The following is a 23,270-nucleotide window of genomic DNA, read 5'->3' as shown; positions in this document are numbered from 1 at the left end:
GCTCTGCCTCGCGAGTGCTGGGATTAAAGGCGTGCGCCACCACCGCCGGCCCTGTTGTTAAATACACACCCCAGAGAAAGCACAGCCTACATTTATGTGAAAACTTGTGCTCAAATGTTTGTAGCAGATTAGAATGATCAACCTAAATGTCCTCCCATGGGCATAAGCACGAATGAACTGTACTGTACCCATGTAATGAAACAGTACTCAGGCATAGCAAATGAACTGACTATGTGTAACTGTACATTATTATAACTAACTCTGTATATCCTATTGATTCTATCTCCCTGGAGAACCTAGGCTAATAAATGTCTAGTCTATTATCCTATAGCTGTTTATTACCTTGCTATCGCATAGATAGGTTCAAACATAGGTTTATAATATTTTATCTGGATTTATTTATTTATTTATTGCTATTTCTCTGAGCATGTTTTGGCTCAGTTACCTAGACCATCATTCTAGGATAGACGTTTTTAATCAACACTTTTTTTTTTTATTCTTAGACATCAAGTGTCAGTTCCTTAATATTTTGGTTTGGAGTTCTTACCCCTAGAGCATTTCAAAGATACTCTAGGAGGAATGTAAGATTCTAAATATGTCAGATACTCTTGGCTTTCTGATTGTGGTAGTTTGAATGAAAATGGCCCTCCCAGGTTCACGGGGAGTGGCACTATTAGGAGGTATGGCCATTTTGGAGTAGGTGTTGCCTTGTTGGAAGAAGTGTGTCAATGGGGGTGGGCTCTGAGGCCTTAGGTGCTCAAATCAGGCATGATGTCACTCTCTTTTTCTACTGCCTTCAGATCTGAATGCAGAACTCACAGCTACTTCTCAAGCAACATGTCTGTCTGTATGCCACCATGCTTTCCACCTTGAGGACAATGAACTAAACCTCTGAACTGTAAGCCAGACACAATTAATTGTTTTCCTTTATAATAGTTGTTGTGGTTATGGTGTGTCTTCACAGCAATAGAAACCCTAAGACATGGACCAACAGATATCTCCTTTTTCTTACTAAAAAAGCATGTCTTTTATTCTTGAAGCAAGGTGCTCATCCCTCTCAACCCCTCAAGGGAGGAGATTTTGAATAAGCCAAGTAAAACAAGCCTGCTCCCTCTGCTTGATAACTCATAACTTGCCAATAGTACTCAAGAGGACTTCTAGGGGACTATAGTTATTCATCCTACTTCACTACTGCTACTAACAGAGCACATGGTGCTGACCCTTTATGCTCCTTGTCATTTCCTTCAAAGGAACAAGTGATGCATAGAAACAAAAATCACACACGTGACTAGGATAACTGGCTGTGTTCTGGTCTGCACAAGTGGAATGATGTGTAGATAACTGAAGTGTGGTTAGAATCTCAAACCTCTTTCATGTTTTTTATGAGGGCAACTTCCAAACTTTTCCTTCCAGCTTTTTGAAACTGCTCTGTATCGATGTGATCTACAGTTCCCCTGGTGTGCTATTTCACTCTGGAGCTGCTTGCTCCTGACTATAATTTAGCACCTACACATCACTGTTTCCTATCACCCCCTCCTCTCCTGCTCTTCCTGGACTCTCTGGTCACCAGCATTCTACTTGCAACTTCCATAAAATCATCTTTGTGTTTATTATTCCACAGTGAGTGATAGGCAGTACTTACCTTTCAATGTCTGGTTTAACTTTCTATGTTTTTGACATACTGCTTCATGAGGATGTGACAGAGCATCTGTTGTAGACAGGTTGGAATAATGAGGGGGAGAAGTCACCAACTCATAGATCTATGTAGATCAGAAAAACAGCTATGATGGAGGTGTATGTTGATACTGTGAAGTGTCTGTACCAAGTCTCCCTAACCCTGGGATTCTTGTTTATTGAGACAACAAATTCTTATTATTGTCACCTTTAATCAGGAATTATATTACTTGCAGCTAAGCTGGTCCCAGCAGATACAGTCAGCTTTGCATTCAGCAGACATCCCGTGTCAGAGCGCTGAAGGTTTCTACTCTCCAGAAGCAAGTCTACCTTTGTTCCTTTAGCACTCACGGAGCCTTCTTTTCCCTTCTGCTTGTTCTGTGTCTGTATCCAATGTTAAAACTGTCAACTTAGATCTCTGCTGGGTTGAGCACCATTACACCTCTGCCAGACCCTGGCAATGTCTTCTTTGTGTCACTGAGATTTTATATTTTGCCTCCCTGATGAATACTCCATCTCTCGTCAAATATTTCAGACATCCCATCTTTTGCCTGAAGTGAGCCTTGCATGAAGGGCTAACCAGCCTTTGTTCATCTAGTGTTAAGGTCTGGGAAAGGACAGGGTTCTGAACTTAGGGACATTCTCGACTATTGTTGCTACAGCTCCTCTAGGAGAAATACCAAAAATGAAAAGATGCATAAAAACATTGGAAATCGCACAAAAAGATGAAGCTGGGTGTATTTTCTTTTGTTTATACATACTAGGCAGGGCTTTGCTTTTTCCTAGAGACAGGGAGGGAATAGCTAATCTAAACTCAAGGGTGAAACAAATAAAGCTGCTTTCTTCTCTGGGGAATGAGACATGGGCTGGAGGGAGTACAGCTGTGGAACTGGGAATCTTTTACTCTCAGAGCGAGCAGGCTTCGCATTCTCTGAGTGAGCTTTGTACACTGGTTTTGAAACAGTGCGAAAGGACTTCGGAGCTGACCCTGTGAAGAAGCCTGGGGGAGAATTTAAGATGTGGTCAGTGACTGCTGGCACGAGCCCAGATACAAGAGGGACAATTTAGTTCAATATGTTTAGAGAATGTTCTTCAAATTATCTTGTTAAAAATCTGTCATTCTCTCTCTTGGGCTGAGAGTTGATAAAGAGTTTAATGAATATGCAGTTTGATGGGCAGACAACCTCTCCTTCATTTTCTGGATTTGTCCTTCATCAAATGAAGCCTGGACAAAGGACCCTTGTCACCATTCTGTGTCTATTTGTCCAGAGAAGCAATCTGAATTAATGCTCTAGCTGACCCATCAACAGAGGCCAAAGCCAGCTTCTGCAGATGGGAGGGAGGATGCTGGCCATTAGCCTTGGAGTTTCTTGTGCACACTGCTGGGCTGCAGGGCTGGCCGTGGGCTACTTTGTTAAGCAGGGAGCTTGTTATCATCAATATATTTATGGAGTATCTGCTTAACATTCTGAAGCCAAACTCCTGATCTGTCCCCGAATCTGCTCCTCTCAATGCATCTGGAGTTCAGTGAGTGGCAGTTTGTTTTGCCTGTAGTTCAGGCCCAAACTTTGTGACAGCCTTAGATTCTACGACTGATCTTCCATACCACATCCAGCTCATCAGAAAAATCCCTTGACTCTATTTTCAAAATTTATCTTGACTATAGCTGCTGTTGCATTAGTCAGAGCAATTACAACCACGTTGATTATTTTAATGGCACCTTGAATCATCTCTGGCTTCCACACTTTACCAGTTTCAACACTTCTCAGAAGTGCAGTTTATCTTTAAAACAGAGCTTAGCAGACACTGTCCCTTTCTTTGCCTCCTGTTGTCTGTTGATATTAATCTCTCTCTTCCTCCCTCTTCCTCTGCCCTGCTGCTTCCTAGCTATTTGTGGAACTTTCCAGAAGTGCATATCAGGTGTGTATTCCCCTTGCCCAGAATGCTCTTCTCCCAGACATTAGTATGTGCACAGTATCTCCAGTCTTTTCTTTGTGTTGCCATCTAATGGATGCAGTGCTGGCTGGTTTCACATCAGGGTGGCACAGCTGGTGTTATCAGAAGAGACAGAACCCCAGTTGAGAAAATACTTCCATAACATTGGGCTGTAGGCAAGTAAGTCTGTGGGGGCATTCTCTTGATTAATGATTGGTGTGGGAGGGCCCATACTACAAGGGATGGTATTACTCCTGGGCAGGTGGTCCTCTGTGCTATTTAAAAAAAAAAAAAAAAAAGCCTGATGAGCAAGCCATCAGGAGCAAACCAGTAAGCAGCATTGCTCCGTGGCCTTTGTATGAGCTCCTGCCTCCAAGTTCCTGCTTTGAATTCCTGCCCTGACTTCTCTCAGTGATGGAGTATGACCTTAGCATTGTAAGATGAAATAAACCCTTTCATCCCCAAGCTACTTTTTGTCATGATCTATTATCATAGCAACAGAAACCTAACAAAGATATATGCCTTTCCTAAACCCCTATCCAAAAATTTGCATTCCTCAGGATCTTCTTTATCACTGCTCAGTGTTTGCTTAGCGCACTTATCATGACCTGACGTACACTGTTATTTATTGGTTGTTTGTTACTGTATTCTTTCACTAGAATATATAGTTGACGAGGATGGGAAATTACACATTTCATTCACTGAGCTATCAGGGACGTCTGCAACAGTATTTGGTACTTTCTCATTTTTATGACCAGGATAAAAGGATGAGAAGCCTTTGGAGGCAGGGGAGTGCCAGAGAGATATTCCTTCTGAGGTTTGTCCATTCTCCTTCAATTCAATTAGCATGCCAAGGCCCCATATTTTGGGATATTGTGTTCTAGGCCTCAATGTTATTTAAAGGTGCTTACTCAAAGAAATATTCTTAAATTGCATTTTGTAAATTGCAAATTAGATAACATATATATCTAGCAAATTATGTTATATTTTAAATGAAATCTTGAGAGAGATAAACAGTATTAGAAATGTAATGTCAATGTAATTTTATATGTGTTACAGTTAAAACCATATACAGGCAGGGAATTCTACACCAGAGAATGTCTGTAGAACTAGAAAGGAACTGAAAGCAGTGCCTGCAGGTACCAGGTCATCAAGGTTATTACTCACATTTATCCAGATCTACTTTACAGAGTCCTCACCCACGGTCCTGTGAGGTCTCTAGTGGGGAGAGCATACTTCTCAGACTCATTGGTTGTGGCTACCTGTCATGCTTTGAGCAAATATGAATAATGCTGCGTCTAAGCAGAAGTATGGGAACGGTACTATTGCCTAGACCCCAAGAAGAAGACACAAAGAAATGTTGGGGTGATGGTTCAGTTGCTCAAGTGCTGGTCATGCAAGTCTGGGGACCTGAGTCAACCTCCCTGAACCTATGTAAAAAGATGGGTGGGATGTAACATGAATCTTAAAAGGTCTGATTAATAAAAACAAACCTGGAGCCAGGTACTGGGGTGAATGCTGGAAGATCAGAGAAGCAGAACAAGCCACAGCTAACCTCACCTTGCCAACTTCTCAGCTGATCCTGTTCCCTCAGACTGGAGACCTCTGAGTCCTCATCCAAATGGATCTCAGCTGAACTGGTACTCACAGCCTTAAAGCTTAACCAGGCTAGTTCCTGGTCTTCACGTCTTTTATACCTTTCTGTTTCCTGCCATCACTTCCTGAGATTAAAGGCTCTTGTTACCACACCTGGCTGTTTCCAGTGTGGCCTTGAACTCACAGAGATCCAGACAGATCTCCATCTCTGGAATGCTAGGATTAAAGGCATGTGCTACCACTGCTTAACCTCTATGTATAATATTATGGGCTGTTCTGTTCTCTGACCCCAGATAAGTTTATTAGGGTGCACAACATTTTGGGGAACACAATATATCCCCATAGTGTGATGACACTCACTCTCAATCATAACACAAGTGGGATGTAGACAGGTGGATCCTTGGGATACTTGCCAGCGAGCCTAGCTGAACTGGTGAGCACCATGTTCCAGTGAGAGACCCTGCCTCAAAATCAAGGTGAATGACAGCTAAAGAATGACACTCAAGGTTGACCTCTGGTCTCCATACACATATGCATGCACCTGTGCACACATGTGTGTATATAGCTGCACAAACATGAACACATTTACACACACACGCACACACACACACACACCTCCACACACAAAATAATAGCAAATAAATATTTTAAGAATAAATAGAAACAAAAATTAAAAAGAACTTTATTTGACAGTGACAAAGTTCTCATTCTATGTGAAGAGGAATTTACTGTTCAAGGAACACAGGAAAACTGAATAGACTGTGGTGTCGTCAGGATGCGTCTGGACCTCTTTGTTGTTTTCAGCTTCTCTTATTCTTTGACCTCAATTTTCTAATGTGGACATGACAAAGAACACTTGAAGTCCTGGATTTATTTCCTAGAAGGTCTACATCATAGAAGAAAGATATGATTTCTGTTCCTTTAATCCCAAAATGTCCTGGAGCAGAACCATGCACGAGTTTCATGGCATAAGCCAACGTCACGTGGCCAGTGCTTTGGGTGATGTGAGGCAGAAAAGACTTCTTATCCATTGTGAAGGTAATATCTGAGACCCTCACAACAAAAGGTGAATTAAAAGAAGAGAACATAAACATTTACTTACTGTGGGTTTTATGCATATGGGACCTTCAGAAATGTATCTCAAAGATACACGGGAAACTGGGTTTTAGTGGAAGAAAGAAGAGTAATGTATTTGTTGCTTCACTTAATGAGAAGCAATTAACTGTAGGAAAAGTTTATTTTGGCTTACAGTTTGATGGGATACAATCCCACTTGTTGGAAGAGGCAGACTGGGCGGTATACAGTCACACTGAGTCCACAGTCAAGAAGCAGAGAATAAATAAACGTGGCTGGACCTTCCCCCATTGGCTCTCTTCCTCCTGTGAGTCTTTTTCTTCTGAAGGTTTGCAACTTTTCTACACAGCGCCACCAGCTGTTCACACCAAATATTGAAACAAGTGAGCCTATGGGGTACATTTCAAATCTGAACCACACTATGTACATTATGTGGATAATATCTTGTGAGAAACAAAACTGCGTGTTTGCTCAGATTTTTCTCGGTGTCTTTGTCTGCAGAGATGAGAACCTTACTTCTTTTAGGTCCAAGATGAGCAGCTGTTATATGAGGGCCTTCAAGGGAGAAGTAGGACCAAGTTAGAGAGGTACCTAGTTCTAGGACTTCTCTCGGGGAAACGGTAGAATGAAGTATGCTCTTCAGTTTCTGCTATTTTCCCAGCTTCCAAGGGTTAATATTGTGGGGGTAACTGTGTCCTGCATCCTGGCATCATTGCTGTCTCAGATCAGCTCATGTACCCACTTTTGTAGTCAAGAGCATATAGTCTATTGCAATAAGCAATGTAGTTCTGGCCACAGAAGTACAAAGGGTGCCCTGGGTGTTTTAGAAAAGTGACCAGTGGACTAGTCTTTTCTACATCTGGGGAGTCAGCTTGATTGTCAAATGATTTAATATCAGATCTACATAAAGGCTTCACATCAAGTTTTGAGATAGTTATTTCAGGTGTTAGGCAGTCAGAAACAGGTTTCATCAAAGGAAATAGTGGAATCTATCTGGTTACAAATGGTAAGAAGTAGTGTGAATAAATAGGAAAGATGGCCAACCAGGTGTTTAAAAGCACTGCCACTGAATTTTATTGTATAGGCAGCTGTGATCTGAGTGGAATCAAGTCTGAAACCCCTGGCAAGTGCTTTTTTCAAAATTTGTTTTTAAACTGTGTCTTTGTTAAGCTTTTGGAGAGAAACCCCACACCCTCGTGTGTAGGCAAATTGCTAAATGGTCTTATTAAATGAAAAACCTGGAGCCAGAAATTGAGGTTAAAGCTGAGAGATCAGAGGAATAGGACAAGCCACAAGCCAACCTTACCTCATTGACCCTCCGCTTCCAAAGAGACCTAATTTCTGTATACCCACGCCCATATTCCTTTCTGTTCTGATAACTTATTTCATCTCTCTCTGCCTAGCTACATCTATTCCTCTTCTTGCCCAGCTCTGTCACTTCCTGTCTGTCTGTAAAGACCTCCAGACCTTTATGGTTAACTAGTGTTGGAATTTAAGGTGTGTGCCACCACGTCTGGCTCTGTTTCCAGTGTGGCCTTGAACTCCCAGAGATCCAAACAGATCCCTGCCTCCCAAGTGATAGGATTAAAGGCGTGTGCTACAATTGCCTGACTTCTATGTCTAATACAGTGGCTGGCTTTTTCCTCTGATCCTCAGATAAACTTTATTGGGGGACACAGATAAAATATCACCACACTCAAGGATAACCTATACACCTTTAAAATAATCCTGGAGAGGTGAAATGGGACACAGCATCTGTTAAATGTTGACAAAGATATATTATCAACGTTACTATTATTACTTCTGAGAAATTAGGACTAAGTATGCCCATTTTACAGATGAGGCTGAAGATAAGGAGTGTTAAAAAGACAGGTATGTCTCAATATGAAGTTTTTCCTACCTATTCCCAGGTATCAACTTTTTTCATGACATAGTTCATTGGATTTTTAAGACAGGCTATACAAACTTCCCTTGTAATGACTTAGTAAGGTAAGCAAATATCTAAGGTTTCTGGAGTCACTTGGTCCTCCCCACCCCTGCCACAGTCGCTGAGATAAAGTAAACTGTGGGATTTTAAATGGTAAATGTATCCAAGGAAAGGCAACACCAGGGGAGAGTGTACAGGTGTAATGGGGCTTTAACATGCTCATGTTTGTGGCAATTATGAGCTAAGTGGTACCCAGATGGGCTACTGCAGCTGGGAGGGTTATTGTAAAAGAACAGTGGAGAGTGAGAGCTCCTGGGGATAGCTAAGGAAAAAAATGAACCTCTGACAGGGTAATTAACTAGCTTGTTAGCTATTCTCTTGGTGGGAACATCCAGTGTAAAAGCCAGTAGAGGAGAGCTCACCCTGGAGAGGTTAAGAGAAGGTCAAAGACCAGAGACTGGCTTGGAAGTGCTATATTGGGATGCTGAGTCTCAGGCACAGATCTATTGAAACATCTTTTGGATGCATTTTGAGATGTGGCAGTTTAGTGAAGGAATCTAGGCTCCTTTGAATGCTTTTGGTCTAGAGCTGAGAAAATAGTTATGGGGCAGAGATGAAAAAGCCTTGCTTTTTGTCATTGGCAAGGGAGCCCTCTTTATCTGTTTTATGTGGCTAGAACCGAATTGCCAGGACTAGTCGTTCATAAATAATAAAAGTTCATTCAGTTGCAGTTCTGAAGTCTAGAAGTTTATCATATGGCCGTGTACTTAGAGTTTTCCTGCCTGGCCCACAGTCAGGACAAATCTCTGTCACCCGCCAGTCCCACAGCCGCTCAGACCCAACCAAGTAAACACAGAGACTTATATTGCTTACAAACTGTATGGCTGTGGCAGGCTTCTTGCTAACTGTTCTTATATCTTAAATTAGTCCATTTCTATAAATCTATACCTTACCACGTGGCTCGTGGCTTACGGCATCTTCACATGTTGCTTGTCATGGTGGTGGCAGTGTCGAACCCCCCCTCACCACCTTCCTCCCTTCTTGTTCTCTCCTTTCTCCTCTCTGTTAGTCCCGCCTATACTTCCTGCCTAGCCACTGGCCAATCAGTGTTTTATTTATTGACCAATCAGAGCAATTTGACATACAGACCATCCCACAGCATGGCTGTGTCTGGTGAGAGACCTCCTGTTGATAATACTTTCTGCAGAGTCTCTACAGGCCATAACTGATGAGATAGAACATGTTTGATGGCTCACACTTCTCTTCTTTTTCTTAAGTCACTAAACCATTAAGATCACCACTTGAGTGTTGTTCATGTGACTTCATCTCACCCCAAGTTCGTCTTTAAAATACCATTAACACACGACATTCAAGCCACAGCAAGAGTTAAAGGCATAGCTTGGCTCTGAGCAGAGAAACACAATGTAGCTAACAGTCCCACACTTGGAGGCTATTATTTTGAATAAAACATTTTGGGATAGAGAACCTAGCTCCTTTAAAGGAATGCCAAAATCAAAACCTAAGACTACCTAAGACAGATAGTCTCAATACTGTTAACACAGAGATTCTAACTCAATGCAATGAACACAATTCATGCACCTGAGCTGATTATACTGCTGAACACGGCTGGGGAGGAAGGAAGCTGTGATTCCCATGGAAATCATCTTCAGGGGAATAATTTGCCCACCAGGACTTCGATATTTCTGTGATCCAAAATGCCAATAGGGCTCGGTTGAGGGAGACTTTGTTGACTTCATTTTGTAACAAATAAATTTTGGTGCCAAGTAAAATGGAGAGATTAGAATGGATCCCAGAGATGACTCTGAAAATAAATGCAGACTTCCTTTTCACTCTATGTGGAAGAACCCTGATCCATGCAATACAATAGGAAGCCATAGTGTTGCAAGGACAGATGAGAGAGGGAAGGAAACTTTAAAAGAAGGCCAAAGGGTTTAATTTTTGTCTGTGGTCGAACTTCATCCAAAGTTCTATAGGATCAGTTCAGGAAAGGGAGATAGAAACATTTTTCCTGGCCATTGGTACAAACGAACTTTTACAATACTATAGTTCATATCAGACCAATCAGAACAAAGGCCAGCCTATTAAAATGAGGGGGGAGCAGAGGATAATGAAGGGAGGAATTTAAGAGAAAAGACAAGGTAGAGCATTGGCCAGGGTCAGATTATCTCCTCAGAGCAGACAAAGAAACTTATGCAAAATTTATGATGGGCTTAGATCCAGGACAGCACATGCTTTGAAACTCAATCTATTTAAATGATGATAAATGTCACAGCTGTCCTCTTTTATGGAGTGATTTGCCCACCAGAAGAGAAAGATTTCAAACTATCTTTTCCAAAGAGAGGATAAAAATCACTTAAAATTGGTCATTCAGACTGTCTCGTAAGTCTCTTGAGCTGAAGAAAGTTATATCCCTTTACAGAGAACCTACAAATAAATGTCCATATAAGAACAAATTAATGATCCCCTACTCTGGGGTTTGGTTATAACCAAGATGGGATATTCTTCCCCTAGGTCAATCATAAGAGTTTTGTATGAAACTATTTTTTTTTAACATTCCATCATTGAATTGTCCCAATGCTAATTTAGTAAAATTCTTGGAAACTAGCAGCCAAAGCTTGTTTTATCACACCAGGTCCTGACGATCATTAGTATGAAGAATATACAATTTCTATGGACTTGATTCTAGAAAGAGTCAAAGCTCACATCTAGTGATTGGTGATTAGCTAAACATTTACTTTAGATCCCCCCCTAGGTGGACTATTGGTGGTGTTTTGAGTAAAAAGGGTGTGTGTGTGTGTGTAATGGAAACCTCAAAAATGATTTTTCTGTCCGTGTGTGTCTTGCTCCCAAACGGATGTGAACAGGAGTTCATTTCTTCCGAGTGTCTCACTCCAAGTGATGAGAATGGCCATGTTGGTGCATGAAGAAGAGCAAACAGTATAAATGTTAATGCTAATGTGTATGAAATGAAAGGTGATAGGAAGGTATGCATGAAGCGATGCATATGCACTTACCTTTATAAATGCACAGAATATCATTGAAATAAATATTTCCATAAAGTATTTATTTATTTATAGTATATCTATGAAGTATATTCTATGAAATATTTATAGAAATATAATATTTCTCAACAGAGTTGAGAAATTAACCAAAAAACATTGATAGAACAGTTGGTTCAAAGGCCTATATCTTAAAGTCTTGCTTCTTAGGCCATGCTTTAAGAGGTGAAGATTAGTGGGAATTCTTAGATCACTGGGGGTGGGTCATACCAGTCTTTCCCCTTGCTGAGGAAGTGGATTCTCCAGATGTGCTATTGTCTTTCCCTCTCTCTAGTAATGGGGTGGGCAGACAATGAAGAGAAAACAAATAAGAGGAACTTTTCTTTATCACATAGAACAGTTAAGTGGGAGAGTGGAAACTTGAATAAGGAGTAGGAAGAGGACACCGTAAGATGACAGCCACAGCCCACTTGGGTGTCTTGCTTGGGAGTCTACAAGCCTTACCCAAGCCTTACCGTTCCAGAGGAGGACAGTCTCCTGCAGGGAGAGTCTGCTCACTGGGAAGGAGAGGGCACTAAGTGTCCTACCTCTGGCAGGACTCAGGATGGAGACAGTTCCTCTGCTTGGTGTCTCAGTAGGATATGTCCAATATCTAGAAGGAAGGCTAGGGATTGTCTTCCTTCCAGCAGAAGCACCAGATCTTGGTGTCTTGTTAGAGTCTGAATCTGTGCTTGGGATGAGTCTTGAGGCTTGGGACAATCTTCCTTTTCTGAAAAGTGTTTGAGGCTCATGCTAGACAGACTAAAATTCTCTAGTGCAGTGGTTCCCAACCTTCCTAATGTTGTGACCCTTTAATACAGTTTCTCATGTTGTGGTGACCCCCAACCATAAAATTATTTTGCTGTTACTTTGTAACTGTAATTTTGCTACTGTTATGAATTGTAATATAAATATGTGATATGCAATGTATTTGATATGTGACTACAAAGGGTTTACAACCTACAAGTTGAGAACCACTGCTTTAGTGCCTGGGCTTATGTACGTGTGATCTGTGATTGGCTGGTTGTGTGTATGCATATGAGCCGTAGAATAAGGACCAATCAGGAGAAATCTGTTAAGTGTGGAAATGGAAAAAAAGGCCTGACCAAACAGTTTTCAGTCATAGCTACTATCCTCAGAAGTTGGGAAATAGGAAAGAGAAAAGTGTGTGTGTGTGTGTGCGTGTGTGTGTGTGTGTGTGTGTGTGTGTGTGTGTGTGTGTAGGGGGTCTCTTATGTCTGTCTTCACTTTCCTTGCTCCTGTCTTTCTTTTATCACATAATCCTGTCTTCTTGTACTATCCTGCCACAGACCTAGAGGCAGTGGGGAAAGCCAATTATGGACTGGAATATTTGAAACTCTGAGCTCCAATCAACCTTTTATTCCTTATAGGTTGATTAACTTAGGCATTTTCTATAGTAATCAAACACAAAGAAAGGGGAGGTTTGTGCTTTCCATGATGGACACGCTTTATAACTTTCACAAAGTATCATATGCATGGCTTGCCTGCTAAAATGATGGCTAAGACACTAGGCAGTGATGAGTTTCCTGGAATGTGTACAATTGCACCATGGATAATCTGGCAACAGGAAATTTGGAAATACTGTTGCTTGCTCCCTGGTTTGGGGTGCCATTTTGTTGCATTTCCTGTTTGATTAAGGGAGAAATTCAGATTAAATTCTTTGTTCCAATTCCTGATGTGTATAGATCTCAATCATACCACAAGGGCACTTGCTCAGCTATGTTCATATCAGCATTGTTCTAATAGCCAGAACCTAGAAACAACCTAGATGCCCCTTCAACTGAAGAATGGATAAATAAAATGTGGTACATATACACAATGGAATACTACTCAGCAGAGAAAAACAATGACATCATGAGGTCTGCAGACAAATGGATGGAACTAGAAAATATCATCCTGACTAAGGTAACCCAGACTCAGAAAGACAAACATGGTATGTATTCACTCATAGGAGGATACTAGATGTAAAACAAAGATGACTAGACTGCTACTCACAACTCCAGGGAGGCTACCTAGATCAGGACTTTTCTAACTACAAAGATGCCCAGGGCACAGAAGCCCGCTTAGTATGTAGACATAGATGCAGGATAGCACACATAACAGGTATACCATGGCAAAGAAGTGATCCCAACCAGTAGGAATTTAAGTGAATAAAAATGAACTAAATATGAGAGAAAAGTATATAGACACAGGGGAAAGTAAAAATGAGTAACAGGGCTGTGCTTTTCAGATGTATTTGGTTATAAGTAGTAAAATCTTTTCTTAAACTGGAGAATGTTATCAGAAAAATGCCAAAGACCATCCTCACACATGGAGAGGGATGGGGATGTAAGAGCCTGAGGCATAATGTTGTTAAGAATGTGCTCTCAGAGGATCTCTTCTTGTCGCTTTCTCTACATGCTGGCTTTATTCTCTGGGTCTTGCTTTATGTACAAGCTAGGAGAGACGGCTGGTCACAGAGTGTCTGTTTCACAGGTTCCCTACCAGAGAGATAAAAGCACCTCAGTCTTGGTTTGAAATATTCCAGGGAAGAATAGTGATTGGCACGGCCAGGGTCAAATGTCTGCCTTTGAATGGGCCAGCTGGGCTGAGGTAATAGGTACACTTTTCCCTAAGTTTTGCATAGGACTTTCTGATTTGATGCAGTGATGAGAACATGGTAAGAGCAGAGTGTTGATGAGGTCTGATTTCAGGAGCACTCTCCAATCTCCTCAGTGTTTCTTAGTCTACACCCAGCAATGTGGTATCTTTATTAAAAATCAGATCTGAGAGGAGCAACTCATTAAATTCCATTTAAACTTCAGTGACTGATATGGCATCTCTTTCCTGAGACCAGAACCTTTTGCCTGGGGAGGAACATGTAGCTATTTCCTCAAAACAGAAACATTTTCTTAAGAAGGGAAGAAAGAGCCTCTTAAGACCCAGGAAGCTAATGATACTTATAATGCCCAGGAAGCCTCAAAAATTGCAATACTCTTGAGACCCCCTCCAGAGCTTCAGTACGCAGTAAACAGTGGCTGGGGAGGAGGATCCTCCACTGTAGAGCTGCCTGTAAGCCAAACGGAGCTCTCGAGATGCAGTTCCATTAAAGAGTTGTCAATCACACTGGGGTGTGATTTTGGTGATGCCTTTGGCTTTGAGCATCTCCTACTCCTGTAGGCAACCTCCAAATTGCTTTGGTTCGCCAGTATAGACTTGGATGGGATACTCTCTTTGGCCTGTTGTCAGTGCCCTACTTGAGTACTGTAGATGGCATTTCATATCTCTCTAGGGAAAGCCACAAATCAGGAAGGGAGGGCCAAGAATGATGGAGAGAGCCAACTTAGGGTTCACAAAGTCGGCAGGTAATAGGAATTGTGTTCAACTGTTGTTCGTTTTCATATTATTTTATACCCTGGTGTCCAATTCTGCCTCGTAGGCTGCTATCCTGGTATTGGCACTATCACCAGGGCCATAAGGGTTGTACATTTCTGTCCTTCATCTTGGACTGCATAAACTTCTAATGTATAACAAAGGTGTTGCAGATGATGATCCCTGGAGTTGTTCAGTGATACAGTCTAGTCTGTGTTGATCACATGTGTATACTTGTTTCTTTCCAAAAAAATTTATTACATTTTGGCTTGTTTAGTACATACATACATACAAACATATATACATACATACATACATACATACATACATACATATACAATTTGCCCTACAAAGAAAAGTAAAAGCATTATTTAAAATGATACGAAATCAATTTTCCTTACCTGAGTTGGCAAAATACGGACTAAATCTAGCCTGGTACATGGCGTAATGAGGAAATTTTAATAAAATACAGCCCTGTGCATTTATCCACCTCTTGTCTATAAGTGCTTTTATGCAGTATAAGTTTAGAAAATGGGGTGATCCTTTTGTTGTCTGTCAAAAGGACCATGGCCAACATCCCAGTGAAAAGGACAGGTTAACAAGCAAAACAGCACAATGGATTCCTTTGATTATAATCTCACATGCTGTTTGGCCCTTGAGTTTGAAGATCCCGAAGGCTGATGCATCCATTTTTATGTGTAGTTTTGATAAAATATGAACAGGCATGAAGAGAGTTGATTGGACAAAATGGTAGGACTTATAATAAACTGAAGGGGAATACCTAGTCAGTTTTCTCTCTTCATATTCTTCTCTGTGGTATTTCTTACTCCTAGGTAGAGTTAGCAGGACTCTTCTGAAATGGGCCTCTTAGTGATTTACAATTAAATAAGAACTTCCTTTTAAATGTTTTTTTTTAGATTTATTTATTTTTTTATTTTACATGTATGAATGTCTTGTCTGTGTGTATTTATGTTCAACATGTCTGTACCTAGTGTTCTCTGAGTTCAGAAGAGGATGTCAAATCCTCTGGGTCTGGAGTCTCCATGTGGTTGCTGGGAATTGAACTCCAGTTCTCTGCAAGAGAAACAAGTGCTTTTAAGCACTGAGCCATCTATCCAGCCTAAACAAGACCTTCATCAAGGCCAATGCTCACAGAGAAAGGTGCACAAATTAATTAGAGTGACATTTGTAGATCTCTGCAGAGTTAGTTTGGGAGTAGAAAGGATTTGATATCTATGACCCTCTGAAGAGATGAGGGGTTCTAACTTGTGACTCACCTTGTAGGGGAATGAAGAGGAAGAGGCAGGAAGATGGGAGAAGAGGTAAGCTTTTGTTCTGAAGCCTACACTCCTGGACGTTTTCTTCCTTCCTTCCTTCCTTCCTTCCTTCCTTCCTTCCTTCCTTCCTTCTTCTTTCATTTTCCTTTTTACATGAAGTTAAATAATTTAATTAAGGTGAACAGTTACAAAATTGCAGAAGAATTAGAATTAGGGACTTGTCTATGCTAGCAAAAGGTATAAATGGCAGTGCCTAACATCCCCAACTACAGAGGAGCAAACAGAAAGTTCTCTTTAAATCTTGGAACCGGGACCACAAAAATGGAAATAGTGTCTGATTATTGTTATAGAAGAGCCAATTCTCCTTTAGTAACATGCTTTATTTCATGAACTTGTAAGTTCAAAACACACTGAGTTTTTTTTCTTAGTGTTTTGAGCTATCCACCCCTGCCTCCTTCCAGCTATCCCTAGTGGCCCAGTCCCATCTTCCTCCAAACTTCCTCTTTTTATAAATTGTTATTAATTATTCCTTAAATCCAGTTAGTGCCACCCCTATGCTCATGGGTATATGGCCATTGACTAAGGCATAAGCAACTTACCGGATGCCCACAGGACAGAGATTTTCTCTCCCTCAGAGACCATCATTTCCAGTAGTCTCTCTGATGGGAGTAGGGACTCAGAGGCCTCTCTGGGGTTATTCTCTGACCCTAAAACTACCATGGCAGAGACAGATGATTATGAGAAAATCTACATGGTATGGCCCACAATGCTTAGAAAGTTACTTTCTGACCACTTACAAACACCAAACAAACCCCAAACCAAACAACAATAACAAAAACTAAAACAAAAGCTTTATACTTTCTTGTCTGGACCAGAACCTATACTAATTAGAAATTTCCTTTTAACTTGATAAACATAAGCCATTACCCTATTAGTTATTATATTAAAAAATGGAATTCTCTACAGGTAAACTAAGGGTGGTAATAGCTCCGTGGAGACCATAAAAGTTAAAGCTGGGAAGAGGGCTTGGCGGTGGCAGAGCCAGGTTCCTGTGTTTCTGAGTGAGCTACATGACTTGTTCAAAGTCACACATGAGGTAGTGAAAGGCTTGCCGCTGTCATTCTTCAGTTCAGCACTTCAAACAGCTCTACATTATTCCCTGCCTGTGTGTTTTCACTTTACAACTCCCTTCTATTCTTCATTTCCAAGTTTTTAACCTGCACAAGTCCTTGAATCAGCAGCATTGGCGCACTCACATTTTTAAAGCTCTTCATTATTGTTACTGCGCCACAGAATCCATAATGTGCTCATATTAATTATTCTCAACTTACCCACTCTTTCTCTGCCTTTCCTTAATAACTCCATATGCCAGTTCCCTTTGTGATGAGTTCTTTATGAATGGCAGTTTTTGATTGGTTGATGGGTATTCCCTGTACTTCTTCATTATTGAGCCATCCCCTACCAGATGTTCTCACAGTCCTTCTTATTCCAGAAAGTCACCTTGGCTAATGTTAGAGTTCGGTATATAGTGATTAAGAAGCATCACCCAATGATTAGGTCCCTTCTGCACCATCAGCCTCAATGAAGGCATTCACTGTGTCTTCCTTCTTGCTCTGAAAACATGCAGTCCAAATATATAGGGTGAGTTTTCCCAGGCATCGTGTAATATAGGACAGTAGACACTCAACACAGATTGAGAATGGAAGGAATACTGCTGAGCCATAGCATGAGAACAGAATGTCCTAGCCCAGGGAAGATTTAAATGCTATGAACAATGTGTCTAATCACTTGTAAACCAAAAGCTTTGGGGGGACCTATGTTCAATTACAACATGAAATCCTAAAAAAATAGTAACAGTAGCTTCACAGGCAGGAGACCTGAGTCTTGTTAATTCCCGTATGTGATTAAATCCCTTTGGCCAGCCACTCTGAAGCTCAGTTTCCTCATCTGTACAATAAGGACGATAAGCAAAAATAAATGAAATGCACCTTCCCGTTAGTGACCATACTTTCTCAGCCCCGAATTAGAGCATATGCTCTGACAAGTACAATTACACTTAAGGGACAAGGAGATAGGAGAAATGAAATATGGATTATGACAGACAATCGGGAACATGTGGGTGCCCTATCTCCAGTTACAAAATTCTTTGAGATTTAAGGCCTTGTTATTGCTTTGTACATTTAAGCACTTTCTAAAATTTGTGAGTCATTAATGATCCGGGCCCCCAAACACTATTAATTATATACTTCCCATTTCCTCAGCTTATTTTCACAATGTCACTGTAGTCTTCAGATTCTAAATCATATTCCTTTATTCTTCATTTACCTATTCAAAAATATTTACAGTTCCTCTCATGCAGTCCCCTAGGGTAGCTGGATACACTGTCTAGATTGTGGCTTGCACAAGGTGTCCAGTCAGTAGAAGGAGATGCCTCTGTTACCAGGTACGGGCCAATTACACATTGAGGAAACAGCAGTAAAACATCATAGGTATTAGTCATTTTCCTGTGCTAGACACTAGACATGTAGGACTCCAACATAAACACAACCCATGCCTTCTTGAAAATGGCAGCTAAGTGGGAAATCAGTGTCATACAGAATGGCCAATGCTGTCAGAGAGGGATAACAAATTCCTAAGGGAGCCGAGATGAAGGTACACTCATTCCTTATGGGTCAGATGATGAGAGTCATGGAAAAACTCTTAGGGGAATTTATTATTGAAATCTTTTTGGTATGTCTCTTCATTACTAGGACAGTTTCTATAGATGTGTTGTGTTTGAAGATTCCTACTGCACTAGGTTTTCTGAGGTTGGAGTATTAGTGGGAGGCAAAACTTAAGCCCAGAGTTGGATAAATAGCTCTGCTTCTCTTCTAGAAGGTCTTGGGGTTGTCAGGACCCGTGGCATTCCTGCTTGAGAAGAGGCCTGTCACCCCAATTTCTACCCTTCCTTTTCTCAGACTATTAGAGAGGCATCTAGAGACTGGAATGCAGTCTCACTAAGAGGTCAATAACTCTGTCCAAGAGAAATAATTGAGTTCAAGGGATGGTTGCTCAAGGCCTTCACTCTGGACTTGAGATCAAAGCCAAGCTATAAACCTTTGCTTGGCTTTAACTTACACAGTAATGGTTTCTTTAGTAAACTCAGAAGAAAACCCTGTGACTATCGAAGAACACAATCCTAAGATTCAGGAATGTGTCTTCTCTCTTGTCCCAATAGTTAACTTTTATATGAGACTTGAAAGATTAGTAGGAATCTGACAAATGAGTTGAAAAGGGTCATGTGATATCAATCCATATCAGCAATTTGATTAGCTTTAGAATCACCATGGAAACATATTTCTGATGGTGATTTCAGAGAGGTAAAGATGAAGAAGGAAGACCCACCCTGAGTGTGGGTGGCCCCATCCCCTGGGGTGGGGTGATCAATTAACTAAAAAGGAGAAAGTGAGCTGAGTATTCACATTCAGGAAAGGAAGCAAGATGCATGTTGTCTGTCATCACCATCATGATAGATTCATAAACCATGAGCCAGAACACGTCCTTCCTTCTTTAAGTTGCTTCTTGTCATGTATTTTTTATACAATGAATGAAGTAACTAATATAATCCTAAAAGATGAAGGATAAATGCAATTACTTGATTGCGTCAATGATATCACATGTCCAGGGAACTGGAGCAGACAACAGACTGAGAATTTGTATAGGAAATATTAAGCTCCCCCATCTGCAACTGGAAATGTATAATAGCTCCTGTGGACAACGGACAGATAATCAGAGTTCGCAAATGAGGAATGCCATAATTGGACCTATGTTATAGTTGTGAGGAGAAGACTGGCTAGAGGATAGCGTCAAATCACAGAGGATCTTGTGCAGGGCCACAGGCCGAGAGTGAAGAAGAAGGTGCTTGTTCAAGGAGACACACTCTGGATGCAGGTGTGATGGACAGTGGGAGTCAGGTATGCTAGGACGCTGCCTACTGATATCAACAACAGAGGGAGGTGAGATGCATTCGTCTGGGAAAGGTGGGTGTTGAGGATATGGGCAGTGGTTTATGTGTACAACGATTTAGAAGCATTTCTGTAGGGGGCTGATCCAAGATAGAAAAGGTTGAGGTTTTGATGGACAACTGCTATTTGATATGGCAGCAATCATTCTGTCGTGCCACTCGGTACAATGCATTTATAACATAGAAATTATTGTAAAGTGGACAGGGTCAGGGACTAGCAGCATAGAGGATGCAATATAATCAAACCAACTCAGCTTTGTTACAAAGAACAATTTACTAGGATGTGTATGTAGTTTACACATTGAGAAATCTAGCAATAAAACTTGACTCAGTTTAGGGAAAAATGTTAAATGAAAAAATATTTTTTAATATAACAACAACAACAGTTGTATTGTTCCAGGCAGTTTATGTACATTAGTTTTATTTAGTCCTCAAAATAACACAGTAAATATTATTTTCCTTTTATGTACAGAGCGACTGGGACTCAGAAATGGTAAGTAACTTGCCTAAGGAATATCACCACTAAGTGGCAGAGTAATTACAAAACTAGATTCCCCTGGTTCCATGCTCTTTCCAGCAGAAAATGGCTCCTCTTTAGCCTACTTAAGAGTGAAGACAATTAGCAACATCATTTGCATTTAAATAATACATTTGTTAAGCACAACTGATCCTTATCTATTTGTTAATGAATTGCTGGATTCCATACAACCTTTGTGTCTGCTGGAGTCTTTCTAACCCCACAGTCTCATTTATTTCTGTCTTTCACAGATTCTGGGACATATTGATGTGGTTTCACTTTTGATAGAATCAATCTATCCATGGTAGACATTTGTTAACTTCCTCTGCTCAATGCAAGCTTATAGCGCTTTACATTTTTGAATAATGAAATGTTATCAACATCTACTTTTGAAGATTATATTTCATTTCATTGTTTCTATTGTATATGCTCAATAAAATATCTGTTAAATGAAAGGGAAGGTGTCTTAGTCCACTGTACTATTCCTCTGAAGAGACACCATGACCAAGGCAACTCTTATAAAAGAAAACATTTAGTTGAGGACTTGCTTACAGTTTTAGAGGTTTAGTACATTTTCATCATAACTGGGAGCATGTGAGCATACACAGCACTAGAGAAGGAGCTGAGAGTTACATGCTGATTCTCAGGCCAAGGGAGAGAGACTCTGAGCTTGGCATGGGATTTTGAATCCTCAAAGCCCACCCTCAGCGACACACTCCTCCAACAAGGCCATGCCTCCTCCTCATTCTAATCCCTTCAAATAGTGCTACTCCCCAGTAACTAAGTATTTAAGCATATGAGCCTATAGGGGCCATTCTTATTTAAAGCACCACATTCCATCCCTTGTTCCCATAGGCTGATTTCAAAAGTCCTCAGAGTCTATCACAGTCTCAACATTATTCAAAAGACCAAAGTTCAAATCTCTTCAGAGGCTCAAGGTAATCTCTGAACTCTAACCTCCTGTCAAATCAAAATTAAAAAGCAGATCACAGCCAGGTGGCGGTGATGCATGCCTTTAATTCCAGCACTCAGGAGGCAGAGGCAGGCAGATTTCTGTTTTTTTTGAGGCAGTCTGGTCTACAGAGAGAGTTTCAGGACAGCCAGGACTGTTACATAGAGAAACCCTTCTCAAAAACCAAAACAAAAAACAAAAAACAAAAACAAACCCAACCCCCCCAAAAAAAAAAACCCACCTAAAAAACAAAACTACCAAAAATACATCACATACTTCCAACATACAATGACCCAGAATATACATTAACATCCTAAAAAGGAGGAAAAGGAGCATAGGGAGGAAACACCAGGCCAAAGTAAGACCAAAAACCAGCAGGGCAAACTCCAAATTCTTCACTTCTATGTCTGATATCAAAGAGCTCTTCAGCTCTCTAACTCCTTCATCTTTATTGACTGCAACACACTTATCTCTTTGGGGATGGTTCCACACCCAGTCTGCAGCTTTCTTTGGAAGGAATCCCATAACTTCGGATCTCCAACATCTTGATGTCTCCAAAACATTCGAGGTTTCACCTCCACAGTTTCATACAAAGGCCTCTCTGGGCCTCCACGCGGGGACATCCCTGACCCATGTCTTGCCTTAGCAGCAGAGGGAGATTCCACAGCCCCTTTAGTGTCTCCTTGACTCTAAATCCAGAACCATGTGGCCCAAAGTACCAAAGCTGCCAAATTCTGCTGCTGCTTGCTGGGGCTAGAACATGGCCCCCTCCTCCAATTACATCTGCGTCAGCTTTCTGTGTTTGATGGTATACTTCACTGATGAAGATCTTCCTAAATTCCTTTGCAGAAGCTGTAATCTTAGCTGGCTGGGGTCTTGCCCTGAGGCCACCTTTTTGTTTATTCTATTTAACATCAAGCTTTTCTTTAAACTTTTTATCTCCTTGAGCACTGTATTTAGCTCCATTATACTTCCCGATGCTCCTTTTCTCCTCAAACTGTACATTTTGTATTTATCTTTGACTAGCTTTCTCCTTTTCATTATACAGATCTTCATAAGAGTGAAAATAGTATCACTAATAACCATGTGGCACAGTCAATACTAGGCTGTCTTGCAATCTCCTCTGCCAAAGCTATTAATCTAAAACTCTTCAACTTAGTGTCTGGCAGTATTTTTTGGACAAGGACAAAAAGCAGCCATATTCTTTGCCAAAATATCACAAGAATGGGCACTAGACCATGTACTAGTATTCTTCCCCTCTGAAACCTCTTGAGCCAGGACATCATAATCTCCATTCCTCTAAGCACTACTGTCTTCTATGTTTCTACTAGTTTGGCCCATTAATCTCTGTTTAAAGCATTCAACTGCTTTCCTAATCCAAAGATCCAAAGTCAACATTCCACCAACAAGAAGTGTGACCGTGTCTGTCACAGTAATACTCCACTCTCTGGTACCAACTTCTTTCTTAGTCACTGTTCTATTGCTGTGAAAAGACACCATGACCAAGGCAACTCTTATGAAGACCATCATTTAATTGAGGCTTACTTACAGTTTCAGAGGTGTAGTCCGCTTTTATCACAGTGGGAAGCATGGCAGCACACATGGTACTAGGACAGCAGCTGAGAGCCACACCCTGATTGGCAGGCTGAGAGAAAGACTGGACTTGGTATTGATTTGTGAACCTCAAAGATCACCCTCAGTAACACACTTCCTCCAATAAAGCCACACCTCCTAATCCTAATCCTTTCAAGTAGTGCCACTCCCTGGTGACTAAGCATTCAAATATAGGAGCTTATTATCTTTTTTTTTTTTTTGAAAATTTTATGTGTATAGGTGTTTTGACTGCATGTATGTCTGTACAAAGGCCAGAAGAGGGTACTGGAT

This window comes from Peromyscus eremicus, chromosome 12, assembly GCF_949786415.1.
Source record: "Peromyscus eremicus chromosome 12, PerEre_H2_v1, whole genome shotgun sequence".
NCBI classification, from domain to species: Eukaryota; Metazoa; Chordata; class Mammalia; order Rodentia; family Cricetidae; genus Peromyscus; species Peromyscus eremicus.
Note: the sequence above shows the minus strand (reverse complement) of the source record.